Source organism: Tupaia chinensis, unplaced genomic scaffold (assembly GCF_000334495.1).
Source record: "Tupaia chinensis unplaced genomic scaffold, TupChi_1.0 Scaffold000159_1, whole genome shotgun sequence".
Classification (NCBI taxonomy): Eukaryota; Metazoa; Chordata; class Mammalia; order Scandentia; family Tupaiidae; genus Tupaia; species Tupaia belangeri.
In genome coordinates, this window is record NW_006159630.1 from 2859125 (window position 1) to 2875888 (window position 16764).

The window sequence follows — 16764 nt, forward strand, 5'->3', positions numbered from 1 at the left end:
CCGCCCGGGCCCCGGACGTCCCGGTGCTCCTGGGAGGGGCCGGTTCCCGTGTCGGCCGGCTGTTGGAAGGCGGTCAGCAGCCCTCCCCCACCTCTGCGCCGGGCCGGCCCCTGTGCTCCCCCAGCCCTGCTGTGGGCCTGGGACCTTGCACTCCCGGCCCCGGAGCTGAGTGTGTAAGTGAGCCGGTGTCTTCCTGACACAGGAGCCCGGGCACAGGTGTCTGTTAGTGACGCAAACGGACTAAGGCTGGGGACACACCGTGAGGGCTGGCCACGCTACAGCCTCGGCCTTGCTGCTCCTTATCTGGTCTCGGCTTCCTGGGGGGGTCTGGGGATGACGGGTCTGCCCTCTTTGGCATTGTCCCCATGGCTGACTCTGTGGCTCCAGAAGGTTAATCTCCAGGGAGTCACCACCTCCGGGCACTCGCGTGATGCGTCCTCTTCAAATGTTTTCTCATTTTGCCTTTCATCAGTAAATATTTGGCCTGTCTTTTCTTTCTAGTTCATGTTTTTTCATTACTTGCAAAGATGTTAAGTCAGGAGCCATTAGTTTCATACCACCGCTAATTTGGATCCTTAATCTCTCTCTCACCCCTCTTGCTGTGTTCACACCTCCTGCTCCCGTCGGCCAGCCTGTGGGCTGCCCTTGCATCTTCTCGCAGCCTCCTCCTGGCAGTCCATGCCGAGCTGCCTCCGTCGGACCCCGTTTCCCGCACAGCCTGTCCCCTGTCGCCCTCTGAGCAGTCTTTTTGGCAGGGGGTGGGGGTTGGCTCCTCTCTCCACCAAACGTGAGTCCTGCCGGGTGTGCTGTGTGCTGAAACGCCCCTCCTGGGTTTACGTCTTCGGTTTTCCGGGACCTAAGCTCGCACCCTGCATGGAGTGGTTCTCAGGTGGTGTTCGAGGGGCAGCAAGGAGGAGTGGGGGGCAGCTTGGATCGGAAGCCCCCTTGGTAGCAGGGATGAGGCCTGGGACTAGCCACCTGCTGTCGGTCCCACTTCCCCATCTGACGTGGTGTGGTCGGCTCCGTCCTGAGCGCCCCCCTGCTGGCGGCTGTGACCCCCCCCCCCCGAGCTCGCTGGCATTTGTTTCTCTGCTGCCGCTTCTTTTTAAAGAGATCTTTGCCGTAGGGTGTGTGCACTCACTGGAGAGACAGAAGGTGAGAAATCTCCCCGGGGACAGCCGTGCTGCAATCCCTTCTCTTCCATTCTCTTCTGGGATTTTGGGCACACACACACATGTGCCCGGTGAGTTTTGAGCCGCCGGGTTTGGGACTTGAACCACTGGGTAGTCCACTCTGCCACCTGCTGGTCCCTATTTATCTTAATGAGGGCTTTCTCACGGGTATACTGCTAGATCTTGATGACATGGAGTCAGGGTTCCGGGGTAATAGATTGTTGTCACTGTCGCAACCCTGTCAACACTGCTGCTGCCACTTCTGTTCCACCACCGTCACCACTGATAGCGTCGCCACCATCCACCCCCACCGCCATCACTTCACCATCCCCACCACTGTCACCAGCACCGTGAATACCGTCACCAGCACCCTCCCCACCACCATCGCATCACCATCGCCACCACCGTCACATCACCACAGTCATCACTGTAATCACCGATACCACCACCAGCCGTCACCACCACCATGAATACCATCACTAGTTCCACTGATGCCACCGCCACCACCACGGCCACTATCAGCAATGTCGTCACACTGTCACCACTGCTAACCATCACTAATACCACCACCCCCAGTCCCACTTCCACCTCTGCTGCCGTCACCACTGCCGGCTCCTGTGTGTCCTGGTGGCGGCCGTATGTCTGTCATCGCGTCTCACAGTCCCGTCCCTCCCCATCGCGGAGACGGAGGGACCGAGGCACTGACCGGGTCCCTGTCATGTGGTCTGCCGTAGGCCGGCACTCTCAGTCTAGGTCCCGCGGTCACTGTGTACTCCCTCAGCTGGTTTCCTTTGCCTTTGTGACCACACCACACAGCTAACCAGCTTCTGTCCATTGTTATGTGACATAGCTTCCCTGCCCTGGTGACATGCTTCCCTCCCCTGGTGACGTGGCTTCCCTGTCCTGGTGACATGGCTTCCCTCTCCTGGTGATGTGGCTTCCATGCCCTGGTGGTGTGGCTTCCCTCCCTCTGGTGGCGTGGCTTCCCTGTCTGGTGATGTGGCTTCCCTGTCCTGGCGACGTGGCTTCCCTGTCCTGGTGATGTGGCTTCCCTGCCCTGGTGTCGTGGCTTCCTTCCCCTGGCGACGTGGCTTCCCTGTCCTGGCGACGTGGTTTCCCTGTCCTGGTGATGTGACTTCACTGCCCTGGTGACGTGGCTTCCCTGCCCTGGTGACGTGGCTTCCCTGTCCTGGCGACGTGGTTTCCCTGTCCTGGTGATGTGACTTCACTGCCCTGGTGACGTGGCTTCCCTGCCCTGGTGACGTGGCTTCCCTGTCCTGGCGACGTGGCTTCCCTGTCCTGGCGACGTGGCTTCCCTGTCCTGGTGACGTGGCTTCCCTCCCCCTGGTGGCGTGGCTTCCCTCCCCCTGGTGGCGTGGCTTCCCTGCCCAGTGACGTGGCTTCCCTCGGCCTTGGTTTCCCATACCTTAGGAGAGAGAAAACAAAAGCACCTCATGGGGCTGCCAGGAGTCACACTCGCTGGCACCTAGCATAGCAGGGTCAACACGCAGATGAGATTTTGTAGGTACAGAGGCCGTGGCATGGTAAACCGTTATTACTCCAGAGTGCTCTCGGCAGACACTCACTGAAAACTGCCCACGTGTTAGGCTCTGGCTTGGGCACTGGATGTCCAGGCTGAGCAAGGCATGGGCCCTGACTCTGCGGAACCCCGTTCAACGGCGGAGACAGACTACAGACATGCAGTTAGAGGCCAGGCTCCCTGCCGGGGTGGGGGGGAAGCACCCACGGGCAGGACCAGGTGAGAGCGAGTGTGGGTGGAGAAGGTTCACAGCCTTAAAACATAGTGAAAGAGAGGAACTACAAAAAGCGAAGTGGCTTACCATTCAGAAGTTAGACAAAGGACGGCGTATCCGCAGAAGGAAGCCACTGATAGAGTTACTAGAGTGCCGTGTGAGTCAGAACGAAGAAACGGGACTGGATTTTGAAACAGTAGGGCCGGGCAGTGGCTCAGTAAACTGTGGCCGTCCATGAAGCGGCTCACTGGGCAGCTCCAGGACGGCATCGGAAGACCTCTGGGACTGTGCCGGGCCCCCTGTGTCCACGACCCAGGTTGGCAGAGGCTGTCAAGACCCGGGTGGGGGAAGCTCTCTCTTGCTGTCTCCCACTTGTGGAAGGAATAAGTAAACGTTAAATAAAATGAGAAAATTCTGTAGGCGCGCTACTACTGGCTAACATGGGTGAGAAAGAAAGCACGGAAACAAATGAGAAATAACAAGGGGAATAAGTTACCCACACCGACCAATTTCCACGGGAGACAGAAAGTTTTTAAGCTACTTCTGCACAGAGCTTGAGGCTGGATGGCTTCGCAGGGGAATTCAAACAAAATCTTTAAAGAACAGGTACTTTCAATGCCAATTAAACTGTTCCATAGCAAAGAAAAAGAAGAAAAATTCGATGTAATTTTCATAAAGTGAGAATAATGTTTAAAAATCTGACAAAGATTATATAAAAACAAAACTATAGTCCTGTCTCATTTATGAATATTCATACACAAATTTAAATAAAATATTAGCAAAAGGATAAAAACATTAAAATAATACCCTATACTCACTTGGCATTTATTATAGGAGTGTAAGAATGGTTTGATATTAAGAAATCTACTTGGGTCTGTTAGGTGGTATGGTGGTTAGGGGCACTGGACTCCCACATGGCTGACTGTGGTTCAAGTCTCAGACCTGGTGGCTTGCTTTCTCACTTTCCCTCTCTCTCTCTCTGTCTGTCTCTGATCAAATTGGAAAATAATAATAATGACAATAAATAAAGTTAAATAAAATAATTCTTAAAAACAAAGCTACTTATACAATCCATTATATTAATCAATACAAAGAGATGATTTCTCAGGCTGCCGAGTCTGGGACTCAAACTGTGGTCAGCTATGTGGGAGTTCAGCTGCCTTACCACCATGCTACCTTCTGGCCCTGAGGTGATTAACTTTTTGAAACCTAAAAGGCATTTAACAAAATTTAACATCTATTCTTAAAAAGCACTCAATAAAACAGGAATGAAAGATACTTTTTAAATATAACTGTATTATATACAAAACCCAGTCTTTTTCTTAATTGTGGAAACTCTAAAGTTAAAAAAAGCAAGAATAGCTACTATCACTGCCACCATTTTGTATTGTAGCAAAAGCGTTAGCCAATGCAATCAGACAAGAAAAGAAGCATCGTGAAAGATCCGAGAGAACAATGAGAAACTACAACCAACAAGATAGTCCTATCATCTGTGTCTCTCTCTCACAGCAGTTATAAACAGCACCTATTTATACGTTGACAAAAATAAAACATACTATCTAAGAATAAACTTAATGAGGAATGTGCAAAATGCAGGTACAACAAACTTACAGCACTCCTAGAGAACATTTCTCACACCTGAATAAACTCTAAAGAGAGCACAGTTGTTTTTTTGAGGGATTTTTGCGATAGGTCACATGCGCTCACCTGAGGGATAGAGACAGAGAGGCAGAAAGTGAGAAATCACCCTCCAGGGGGATGGCCATGCTGCAGTCCCTTCTCCTTCATTCTCCTCTCGGGATCTTGGGCATGCATGCACACATGCCCGGCGTGAATTTTAAGTCCCCAGGTCTGGAACTCCAACCACGGTCAACTGTGGGAATCCAGCGACGTACCATTACGTCATCTGCTGTATGTCTTCATCACGTCTCGCGGTCCTGTGGGGGTGGAATATTTCTCTTCCCATCACAGAGATGGCGGAACTGAGGCACTGCTGGTCCTGGTAGAGCAAAGATTTAAAGCCACTCATTCGATCCTTGAATGCTTTCCACGTAGCAGGCCCCATTCGGGCCCTGGAGATACAGCACTGAGCAAAACAGAAACCCTTGTGTGGGTGGAGCTTGAATTCGGTGGTAAAGAGCGTAATTAAGATTATCGCAGGTCTCAGTGACAACTATCGCGGCAGAACGTGTGGGGGTGGGGATCGCAGAGTCAAATATGGGGGCAGTGAAGGCCTTGCCTTGTTTAAGTTACTTATTGTTTAACTCCCTTTAACTTTGTCTCGTGTCCTGTGCGGATTCATGAACTCTGCATTTCCCATAGCACAGGTCTGCGGTAAGAGCTCAGTGTTAATCCTTTTAAGCTTTCAAATTTCAAAACCTTCAGTCTCTCTGTTACTATGCCAGACTCTCGGTATCTGGTCTTGGTTTTCCAGGGTCTCCCCATTCCGCTACCCACAAACCTCGCTCTAGAGTGGAAAGCCTCCAGAGCTCTTATTATTCAAAACGTGGTCCCTACGCCAGCAGTAGTGGCCTCAGCCCAGAGCTCATTAAAAATGTAAATGCTTGGGGCCAGCAGGTGGTGTGGTGGTTAAGGCGCTGCACTCCCACATGGCTGACTGTGGTTTGAGTCCTGGACCTGGCGGCTTGCTTTCTCACTCTCTCTCTCTCTCTCTGTCTCTCTTTGGTAAGCACATGTACCCTATAACAAATTAAAAACAATAATAGTAATAAATAAAAGTAAATGATTCTATTTTTTTTAAAAGAAAGGAGAGAAATGTAAACGTTTAAGTTCTGCTGTGCACCTGAGACATTTCCAGGTCCACGTCGTAAACAAGATCGGGGTGTGCTCTGAGCGCATGTCAGCATGGAGAAACGTTCCCTGTAGCACCAGCTCCCTTCTTGTTTTGCAGATATCAGGGGTTGGGGATCGTGGAGCTGCCTGATCACGTCAGTGTCTCAGTCACCTCCCCTCCGTCCCCTGTAGCCCAGAGTCCGTCCAGAGAGTAGCAGTCACATTGCGTTGGAAAGCCGAGCTGTGTGTCTTGACGGCAGCTGCTCTCCGCACGTGACTCCTGGAGTTCAGCAAAGCTCCCGCTGCTCAGCCACGTAGCCACATGTGAGGGCCCACAGGTGGCCGGTGCTCCCCTGCCGCGCCTGCAGGTAGCCAGCCCTTCCGCTGGGCAGCAGAGGGCACCAGGCCCCAGAGTTTGAGAACGCCCAAATTGTTAAGGTGGATTCTCTACATCCCAGGTTCCTTTCATGCTAGCAGAGCCCTATGCACTGTCTGCCCACCCATCTACCTGCCCTCCTGCCCCCTGTCCACGCACCCACCCACCCACTCAGGCACCTCAGTCACCTCGTCATGAACCAGCGTCCAGGGATGCAGTGGGAGGGCTGCATGTGTCTGTGGGGTAAGCTGTGCTTCCAGCCTGGGCTGGGAACTGGACACGTGAGTGCCACACTTCCTTGCCACGGGCACGTGGACTTGCACTGGGGACTTTCCACTGAGGTCTGGGCCCCCACTTCCTGCGTTCACTGGCTTTCCCTGGGCTGTAACCTCCCGGCTGCGCTATTGCCCATCGGAGCTGGTTAGTAAGCTGGCCCTCCTGGCGGAGCCTGGCTCCATGGGGCTGCCGTGGGAAGGGGCCCTCTGGCCTCTTGATTTCCCTGAGGTTCCAGTGCCCTCAGATCCTGCCTGACTCGCCCATCTGTGGCTGGGTGCTGGTTCACAGGCCAGGCCTCGGTGGGAGAGCCCCAGGGGGTGGAGTGGGAGAGGGAAGGTCCCGAACAGTCTCAGCAGGCGCCCGGCATGGAGGTCCAGCTGCCTGCGTTCTGCCTGCGGTCGGTTTCCACATCTCTCCTGTCTGTCTTTTTCTTTTCTTTCTTTCTTTTTCTTTTTGGCCTTCCCAGAACACTGAGACTTCATCACGTGTCACTAAAGCCCAGCAGCCTCCCCCTTTCCCTGCTCGGTTGGGAGCCGGCTCCGACCCTGTGCTGCAGCTCTTGTGCCTGTGGTGGGCACCTGGCCACCCCTCCTTCCTCGGTCTCCTTGCTTTCTGGAGGCTCCAGCACTCCTGGGAAAATTTCAGGCTTCCTCCATGGGGGCTCTCATTGTTCTGGGGTGCCCTTGGATCCCCCTTTGGGCCGAAGGCTGGAATGACGGCTCCCTCTCCACATGGACACAGAACTTGCCGGTGCCGGGTGTGAGCACTCGTGGGTCTCCCCAGAGCATGATTGGTGGTGATCACCCTGAGCCGCGTGGCCTGCCGGACAAGGGCAACCAGCCGTCTGCCCATGCAGAAGGCGCTGGGGCAGAGGGCCGAGCACCCCTCCCAGGCTCCCGCCTGCAGGCCTGAGCTCTCTACTCTCACTGTCCATCACAGACCCGCCTTAGGCCTTTTAGGGCAGACCCGCTGTGCGTGGTGAAGCAGGGGCACTCGGACCATCCTGAAGTCAGTGCGTCAGCCGCTGGTGACCTTCTCCCTAGCCAGGAAACACTGGCCTGGTTACTGCTGGCATTTCGTCTCCCCTGGGGACGAGGGACCTCAGGCCATGCATCATCCCCTGTCCTGAGCCTCTGTTTCTCTGCCTGAAAAATGGGGAGAATGCTCAGATTGCCTCCCCGCCTGGAGGAAAGGCCAGTGGGGTCGTGCAGGCACAGGCCTGCGGTCGCACTGCCTGTTAGCGGGGACAGCGGCCCTCGCTAGCCCCCAGAGCTTTTCTGCGGGCACGGTAGGCCACAGGGGAGCAGGCATATATTCCCGCAGACGTATACCGAGCACCTACTGTGCGTCAGGCCCTGGGCCAACAGCAGCAAATTAATGGGTACCGGAGACCTAAGAGCCCAGTGCGGAAGGCAGCAGCTGTCCTCCAGGCTAGCAGGGCATCCCCTGGGGTCAGGGACTGTGCCGCTTGAACAAGCTGAGGCGTCCCCTGGATTACAGAGGAGGAAGCCGAGGCCCAAGCCGGCTGCCTCTCGGCCCTGGTTCTGCTCAGCGGGCCGCACTGCTCCCGGGCCTCCCGAGAAACCCTTGGCCTCTGCCACTGTCCTGGGCACACGTGCTGAGCGTAGCAGACAGCTCGGGGGCTGAGCCCAGGCCCACTCTGGACAGGCCAGGGTGCTGCTGGCCCGGGAGGACCCTTGTACACTCCTGAGTCCTGGGAGTCACAGTCACAGGTCGGCCCTCCTGTTCCAGGAGCTTGTCAGGGAGGGAGGCGTGTGTGCCCCGAGAGTGGCCAGCCACAGGGGTGGGCCCTGGGCTCCGGTGGCTCTGAGACAAGCTCTGCTGTGAGCTGGGCTGCGTCCTCCAAGGAGGACGGTGGCCAGCTGCAGCTGGGGTGCCTCAGCTGCTCACCGCCCCCCTTCAGGAGCCCTGCCCGCTTCCACAGCGCCACGGGCCTGCCCACAAACTCGATTTCTCCGTAACATCCGAGGAGAGGCGGGAGACAGGCAAAGGATACTCCGAAGTGAGCCAGAGGACGGCGGCCCACTCCCAGGGGTGGACGCAGCATGCCAGGACCAGGGCTCTGGCCGACGAACCCACTGCATGTCGGCAAAGCAAAGGGAGGGGGTAGCTCCGGCCCTTCACTGGAGCTCCTAGGGGGCGTGCTGACTCCCTGAAGTGTGGGTGGGGTGTAGGTGTATGGGGGTGCAGCCTGGCACACGGGCCTCTTCTAGGGAGGAGGTGAGGCAGAGGCTCCGCCAGCTGCGTCCTCCCGCCACTGGTCCTGCGCCTGCAGTGGGCCCTGGGCCAGCCGCTGCTTCCCTGAGCACACGGGAGGCCGTTCTCTTCCACCAAGTGAGTGTCTGAGGATGAAGCGCTCTGTTCCTGCCTGGGTTTGGGGGCCTGCTTGCTTTGATGAATGGACCCGGCCCCAGTTCTAAGGAGAGGGCCAGCGGGGACGTGGCTGCTGGGTTCTCTGTGCTGACCCTCCCTTGAGGCCTCCCCCAAGCAGCAGGTGTTTAGTAGAGACGTGTGGGGTCTGAGGGCCCTTTCCTCTGGCCCCGGGCAGGCACGGGCTCTCCTCTCTCTTCCGTTGCGGGTCTCCGTGCCCTCCTAGCCACTTGCTGGTGTCCTTGGGTGGGGAGGGCAGTGCCTGGCACCCCTTCTGTTCCCGGTCCTGGGCCGAGGGTGTGCCATGGTGTATCCCAGGAATAAGGAAGGGGTGGCCAGGAGCTCAGTGGCCGGGAGGACACAATGCGATACCTGGGGTGGGCACTAGGGCTGGTGGCAGCTGTCGGTCATCCTGTTCAGAGGACACCAGGGTGTCGGTTGGGAGTGAAGTGCTTGGAGCAGGGCTCTGAGTACATGAAGCGCCATGCTTAGTGGTTCTGGGGCCGGGACGGCGCTCCCCGTAACAGAGCCTCTGTGTGTGCCTGCTGCTCCTGCAGCTCAGGAATGGCCCTCCCCTGGCGCTCCCTTCCTGGGGCTGGCAGCTGGGCCCTTCCTGTCTGGGGGCATGGCCGAGGGTTTGGCTCCCCCATGTCCTGGGTGGTCCACGTGGTTACTGCTTGTCGTGTTCAGCCCAGAGGCGCCCAGCCCTCAGCCCTGACCTCCTGAGTCCACCTCAGCCACTTGAGAATGGTGTGCCCAGATCTGCCATGACCGACACCCGAGAGGTACTCCACGTATTCAGGTTTGTCCAGGTCATAGCGTGAGGACTCTGCATGTGGCACACACGTGCATACACACACACCCCTGTCCAGTTAGCGCACACAGGAATGACCAAAGGGGAACTTCCACACCTCCAAAGAATCTCCAGAGACAGTGAGCTGAGTGAGCTCAGGGGGTGAGTGTGTGTGAGTGTGCAAGCACGTGCGTGAGTGTGCACTCCTGGACGCTGGGCACGGCACGGCCATGGGAGGCTGGAGCAGGATGGGGAGGACTCAGGGCAACGGGTGACACACAGAGAGGGAATGGCAGCTACACGGGGAGGCTGGATTGGGTAACAGGAGGTGGATTAGACAGCGGCCCCTGGGGAAGAATTAAGGGTTTCCCCGCCTGTTTTTGTGGAAGTGTTGGGAAGGGAGGGCAGGCGCCAAGCTCGCTCGCTGGAGGAGGGGCTGAAGGAAGGACTTGAGACGATCCTTCCCCACTGGAAGGGAATACACGGTGACCTCGGTTTGCAGACGGCAAGGCCTCGTACTCAGTCGCAGGATTTCACTCCGGACTGTCGGTACCCATAGCGAGTTCAGGGAAACAGCGGGGTACAAGGTCAGTGCACTAAAGGCATTTTACTTCTTTACTGGCCTGTGTGCTTCTTCTCTTCTTCGTCATTTTATTTAATCCTGGCACAGCTTTACAGCTTGCAGCAGGGGCTTTCCCAGCATGCACGAGGCGCACACCACGCAAGTGGAGTCTACCGTGCACACCACTCCGACAGAGAGCTCTCCGTCCTTGCATCCGCGAAATCCTTCCCCGCGGCCCAGGCTCTGCGCAGGACCCGGGGGCGGGAGGGAGGTGCAGGGGCGGCCCGAGGAAGGGCTCTGAGACCAGCTGACTTCTGTCTCCCTGACTCATGGGGGACTTTCTGGGGAGGCAGGTGTCCATCCTTCTAGCCCAAACCAAGCACGGCTCCCCCAGAGAAGGGAGGCGGGGAGGGAGAGGGTGCAGGAAGTCGCCCCTCGAAGCCGCCTCCAGAGCCGAACCCTGATGCTCTCTCCTCGCACAGACGTGGAACTGGCAGGACCTGCATGGACTTCTTTCTCTCACTACTTTGCAAACTAAGAAATATCAACGGTGCTTTCAGCAACAGAGTTGAGAAGGCAGAGCAGCCTGGCCGCCGCCTTCCTGTGTCCTGGCCCCCAGGATTGCTACTGTTTTCTAGAACAAGAAGGAAAGAATTGTATTCGTTGGAGCTTCTTTTTCCCCTTAATGATGTGGTGGGTGGTAGTGGTAGCATGTTTGTATTTTATGTTATTTTCTATTCCTCGCTGCTTTGGGGAGGGTGACAGGGTTTGAGTGTGGGGTGCGGGTGTGTGGGGGTTGAGCTCTCTTGTAGAGGAGCGGATTGAGCAGATGTTACACCCCCTCGTCTGGAAGGTGGGGGTGCAGGGGGGTGGGGAGGACCTCAGTTATGTAAGCCCGTCAGGGAGGCGGTCTGGGACACAGGCGGGCCAAGGCTGTAGGCTGAGGCTGCCAAGCCCTCAGGAAGGTGGCAGGTGTGGTCTGCGGGAGGTGGTAGGCGTGGGGGTGGAGGAGTCCCTGCAGGAGGTGCTAACTTCTGGAAGCAGTAAGGGGAGCTTGATCCCCCTGCTGTCCCCTCCACTTCACTCTTCCTTCGTAGTCTGCCTGTTGTCCCTTTCTCCAAGTCAAGTCCTCACAACCGGGAACGACCTCCCTGCTTTTGCATCTCCTTGGTGCCTCCTTCCGCTGGCACCAGGAGTCACCACCGGATGGCCAGGCTGGTGCACGGGAGGGGCGACGTGCCCACTGGTCCCGAGCCTCCCCCATCCCCAGGAACTGGCTCTGGCTCTTCTCTGCTGTGCAGATCTGAGCAGGCGGTGCTGGACCGTGAGCAGCCCACGCCGGGCCCGGGGGCCACTGCGCACTGGCCCTCTGCTCAGCTTCCTCACTGAGAGCTGAGCGCCCCACGCTCAGAGCCTCCCTTGACACTCAGGAGGACCCTGTGAGTGTGCGTGGGTTGAGCGTGTAGGTCCCTCTGTCCCTCCACGTCCTCAGTGAGCATCGTTACCCTGGTGCTCCAGAGAATGCGCTGCTACTCTCTTGGGCTGCTTGGGCCCTGTCCTACTGGCTTGGCCCATCTCCCCCACAGGCTGCGTCTTCCCTGGTGGACCCACACTCTGCTTTTTACTGGACAGTAGCCAGGAAGCATTCTGTGTGGGACCTTCAGGTCCCGTCTGCGCTAATGAGTCTGCAGGCTTCGAACCTGAGACGCCGTGCCAGCCGCCCGGACGCTGGGTCGGCAGCTTGTCTGACTCTGCTGTTTATTTTTTAGCTCGTCGGCCTCTCTTCTTCTTCTCAGAGGCCTGCTAAAGGAGGGGCTGGTAAACGGGGAATGGGAAGTTGGCGCAGTCCCTGCCTTGCCGGGTGGGGTAGCTGAAGGCCGCCGATGGGAGACGCAGGGGAGTGGGCAGCTCTCTGTCCCGGGTGGGTGCTCTGTCGGGGGGTGAGCGTGGACATGTCAGGTCGGGCGTCGGGTGCTCTGCTGTCTTCGGACAGCTCTCTCAGAGCCTCCGTCTGTGGGGGGTCCGAGGGAGCCGAACGTGGCCTCGTAGAACTGCTTTGCGAATGCCGCAGGACAGGGCTGCTCTCCCTCCGTGTCCTGACACAGGGAGGACGCTCAGTAAGACGAGGGGTTTGGTTGCGGTCTCGTGGAGGTCTGGGAGCCGGGGGTCACGAAGGACGCGAGATTCACTTCCGAGTGCCTCTGCTGCGTTCTTCGCTGCTCCGCTGCACAGTGGCTCCCGAGTGACCGGCAGTTGTCCTCTAGGCCGGGGCTGTGTTCGTGAAGGTGTACATCTACCTGACCAAGATAGTGGCCTGCAGTCACACGGGAGCACGGCGTGGCTGGAGCGTGGCCAGGCCAGGCCTCGAGCCCAGCACACAGGCAAGGCACTAGGGCAGCACATCGCTGATTTCCGGACGTGGTCTGGCGGCCAAGGGAGCCGGGCCCCACAGGGCTGACACACCGGGTGTGCTCACGAGCGTGCCCTGGACCCTGTGGGATGGCAGAATGGAGGCAGTGGGGTCGTGCACGCCCACGTCTGTGCTGTGCTGTCTTCATTTCTCTCTCTGCCTCTCTCGGGCATGTGTGTGTGCCCTCTGGCAAAAATATGAGAACGAATTTCTTATATGGATTACATACTTACCAGAATCTTTTGGTGCATGCCTAGCATGTTCACTTAGATAAAATATATTATTAAAATTAATTTCAACATTTTTTTTTTTTGGTAGAAATTTTTGCTATAGGGTGTATGCACTCACCAGAGACAGAAAGAGAAATAAACAGAAAGCAAGAAGTCGCCCCCCTCCCAGGGGGATGGCCACACCACAATCCTTTCTCCTCTACTCTCCTCTCAGGATTTTGGAAACGCATGCACATGTACCTGGTGTGAGTCTTAAGTTGCTGGGTCCAGGACTCGAACCACGGTCGACTCTGTGGGAGTCCAGCAATGTAACTGTTACGCCATCGCTGGTCCCATACTTTCACCTGTTATAAAAACCTTGGTTAGAAGGGGCTGCCAGGGAACCCGGGCTTGCCTGTGTGCCCGGCAGGCTGCGTGGCTGTTGGATCAACAGGTCTAGGCCAGACCCTGTGGTAATTAGCCGGGATCCCTCCTCGGCGTCACGCCTCGGTTTTCTGATCTGTGAATGAGGGAGCTGCCCCCGAGGTGCCCGCTAGGACTAACATCCCAGCCCTGAGGACCTTATCCTTGTTCCTGGGTTTCAAGTCCAGCCCCCCGGCCCCCAGGAGTCTCGCAGACAACGTGAGAGCTGAAAGACCTACCCCGAGCCGCCTGTCTCTGAGCCTGTCCTAGGCGGGCACCACTGCGGCTTCGGGAAACACCCTCCCACTTCGTAAATATCTATTACAAAAATAAAAATAAACCCATTACTTTGTCAGCTTCACAACGCCCCGAGCTTATAAAACGCCTCTCACCTAGAGGTCTCAGAGTAGCACACGGTAAACAGTGCTTGGAACAAAGGGGAGGTCGTCGACACTCCCAGGGAGCTCGAAGGCAGTAGAGGTGTTTGTTTCTGCAGAAGGCAATGTCACAGAGCAGCGCTGGTGGCCAGGCGTGGGGACAGCCGGCAGGGGTGCCCTGTGCCCTGGAGCCAAGGGACACGAGGAGGTCACTGGGGTCCCAGTGGGGCTGAGACCAAGCCTGGAGGCTCCCGTGTGAGGACTGCTGGGGCGCGAGGTCTCCGCGAGGAGCCGGGTGGCCTTGAGGGACAGGGTGGGGCACGGGGTCTGACGGGTGCTGCCTGGGTGCAGAGAGCACCTCGGGGCTTTGCCACACAGGCTGTGCTGTTCTTTTTTTTGGAGAGATTTTTGCTATAGGGCGCGGGCCCTCGCCATATAGACGGAGAGGGACAGAGTTAGAAAGCGAGAAATCACCCCCCCCCGGGGGGGGATGGCCACGCCGCAATCCCTTCTCCTCCATTCTCCTCTCGGGATCTTGGGCACGCACACACACGCGCCTGGCGTGAGTTTTAAGCCACCGGGTCCGGGACGTGAACTGTGGTCGACTACGTGGGAGCCCAGCGACATAGCCATTAAGCCAACTGCTGGTCCCCATGGCCATGCTGTTCTTGACCTCTGGTCTCGGGAGCGCTGAGGACGGAGCTGTGGCCTGGCCCCACCGTGGGCAGCCGGCTCCTTTGCCGCAGGTGCTGCTCACGTGGAAGGTGGCACGTTGTGGCCGCCCTTATTTTTATTTTCCCGTTTTGACACTGTCCTTCAGTCCCTCTTCCATGTTCCCCGTTAAGCTGTTAAATCACTCCATTTATTTAGCGCGAGTGTTTCTGAGAGCTCGTTTTTATCTTGGTGAGAACCAGGCTCGCTCATGGGCACATAATGAAATTGCATAAATATACCCTTAGCTTGGAATCTAATTTATTTTTCCTGTTCATTATGGGTAGAAGGCCGTTATGAAATGTGTAACTTCTCTCTCTTCCTGTGCTGGAACTGAAAGGCTGTGGCTTGGGTTCTTTCTATGCTGCTGATTTTGTCCTGATTCAATTGAAAGCTGGTTAGCGCTCAAATACGAGAGCGTAATTGACAAAGATCGGTGCGGCTTGTGATGCTAATGTCTCGTCGGAGGCTTCGCTCGCCAGTGTGCCAGCGCGTGGGCTCGGCTCGGTGGTGGCAGCAGGGACCTGGGCGGGCAGAGCGCAGGGGCTTCGGGGATGGGTGGCAGGGAGCCGTGTTGTGGCCGGCGCTCACGTGTTTCTAGCTGGAGGCAAAGGTGGGCACTCCCAAGTGGGGGCCGAGTGGCACATGACTGACTCTGGGCTCTCAGAAATGCTTAGAGATCCTTCAAGGACGTCGTGCCGACCTCTACCTCTGCCTCTGCAGAGGGGACACCGGAGCTCTGTGCCTATGGCCTGGCCGAAGTTGCACAGGCTCCGGGCAGAGCTCAGCTTCCTCCTCCTCAGCCCTACGAATCAGAGAATCAGCGGGGCTACTAATGAGCGGGAACGGGGCGGGGCGGGCCTGCCCTCGGAAGCAGCGGCCTAGGCCCTCTGGGCTTCGGGGTGTGCGGAGAGCGCGCCAGGAGAGCACCTGTGGCTGGAGCTGCAAGATGCCGGCCTTGGCCAAGGAGTGGGTGACCTGCTGGCGCCAGGACGGGACACGTGTGCCTCGAAGGCGGCACTGACCTCCCTCGGCGGTGCACCGGGGCCTCCGCTCTCTCACCTCCCCGCGGTACGTGCTGCCTTCCATGTGCCGGGGGCCACGGCCCCAGGAGTTGAGTCTCAGCAGGACAGCTGGGTGGCATCCTGACTCTGCAGGCACCACGCCAGGCATGAGCCTTGGCTGAAATGCTCAGTCCATGTCAAAGAATGTTCTCTTGGGGGTGACGAATACTCAAACCATGTGCGCGTGAGCGTGTGTGCGTGAGTGTGAGTGCACGTGTGAGCGAATGTTTACTGGGAGAAAGGCGCGCCACTGTGGACGTGTCGGGTTCTCATGAGAAGCACGAGGGACCGGTGCAAACCGGAGCTGCAGAGATCTTCAAAGTGCCTTCCTCCTCTCCCCGCCCTGCATGAGGGTGCCAGGGAGACGCGAGATGCCAGCTTGCTTCAGATCCCACCTAGGCAGCGAGGAGTCAGCTGTTTAAGGACGTGCCAAATAGTGCACGCGCCTGTGCTAAAGCGGCCGGCAGATGGTGAAAGCCTGGGCCATTGGGCTCCCACGTGGCCGCCTGGGGCTTGAAACTCACGCTGGGTTGTGTGCGTGCGTGCCCAAAATCTCGAGAGGAGAGCGGAGGAAAGGGATTGTGCTGTGGCCATGCCCCTGAGGGGCAACTTCTTGCTTTCTGTCTCTCCAGCGAGCACACACACAAACAGAAAAAATCTCCCTTAAAAGAAAAAAAAGAAGGAAAGAAAAGAAAGCAAACAAAACCCCTAAAAGCTCCCACTTGGTTGTTTATCTAAAATTCAAGTTAACTAAATGCCCTGTGCTTTACTTTGTTAGAGCTGGCAGCCCTCCTGTAACGGGAGGGGGGAGGAAAGGTTTTAATCCGAAATAGTGAGCTTAGTCACTTAAAAACCGAGTCACGTGAATTACAAAAGCAACGACCTCCTTGTTCTACTAGGTCCTACTCACAGGAGAGTCCAAAGGGAGTAGTCTCCCTCCCTGAGCCCAGCTGCTGGGGTGACCTCTGACCCCGTTAACCTCTGGAAGTGTCCCTCCAAACCATGCTCTGTCCTGAGCTATGTATTTTCCTGGCACGTTTAGGTTTCTTGGGGAAATTCCCAAAGCAGAACGGCTGAGACAAAGGGTTTAGATGTGTGTTTGAGTTTAGTTTAATTTTAGTTTAGAACCACACTTGGGTTGCTTTGTAGAAAGTCAAAAGTAGTTACGGCCCCTCACTGTGCGGGGACGGCTCACCCTGTACCCACGACTAAGACTAGTTACTGCCGCCTACGTGGTCTCTCCATCTCCGTCCAGGAAACGGCCGTGCCGTGGCACCTGGAGGGGCGTCCCTGACGCAGCAGCCTTGTCTGGGTCCCTGTCTTAGGGGCTGACCCCCGCTGCCTTGCCCTGGGCCCCCAAAATGTGGGGGCCCTCAGGCCATGCAGCTGACTTGCAGGCCCCAGAAGCTGGAGGGCTGCTGTGCCCTGCCCACTCTCCGGACCCCAGGGGCTG

The 16764-nt window shown here is 57.1% G+C and overlaps 1 long non-coding RNA gene across 3 annotated transcripts in view; it reads right to left on the reverse strand.

Annotated features, from left to right (window-relative positions):
• Positions 1-1956, reverse strand: part of LOC102478101 (uncharacterized) — a 7802-nt gene extending 5846 nt beyond the window's left edge. For 2 of the 3 annotated variants that reach the window (XR_001370164.2, XR_334126.2), the window contains exon 1: positions 1761-1941. This is a non-coding gene — a long non-coding RNA (uncharacterized LOC102478101). Of the gene's footprint in view, positions 1-1760 lie in introns of all 3 variants that reach the window. The other variant, XR_334127.2, reaches the window with a different exon arrangement.
• Between the last annotated feature and the right edge of the window lie 14808 nt (positions 1957-16764).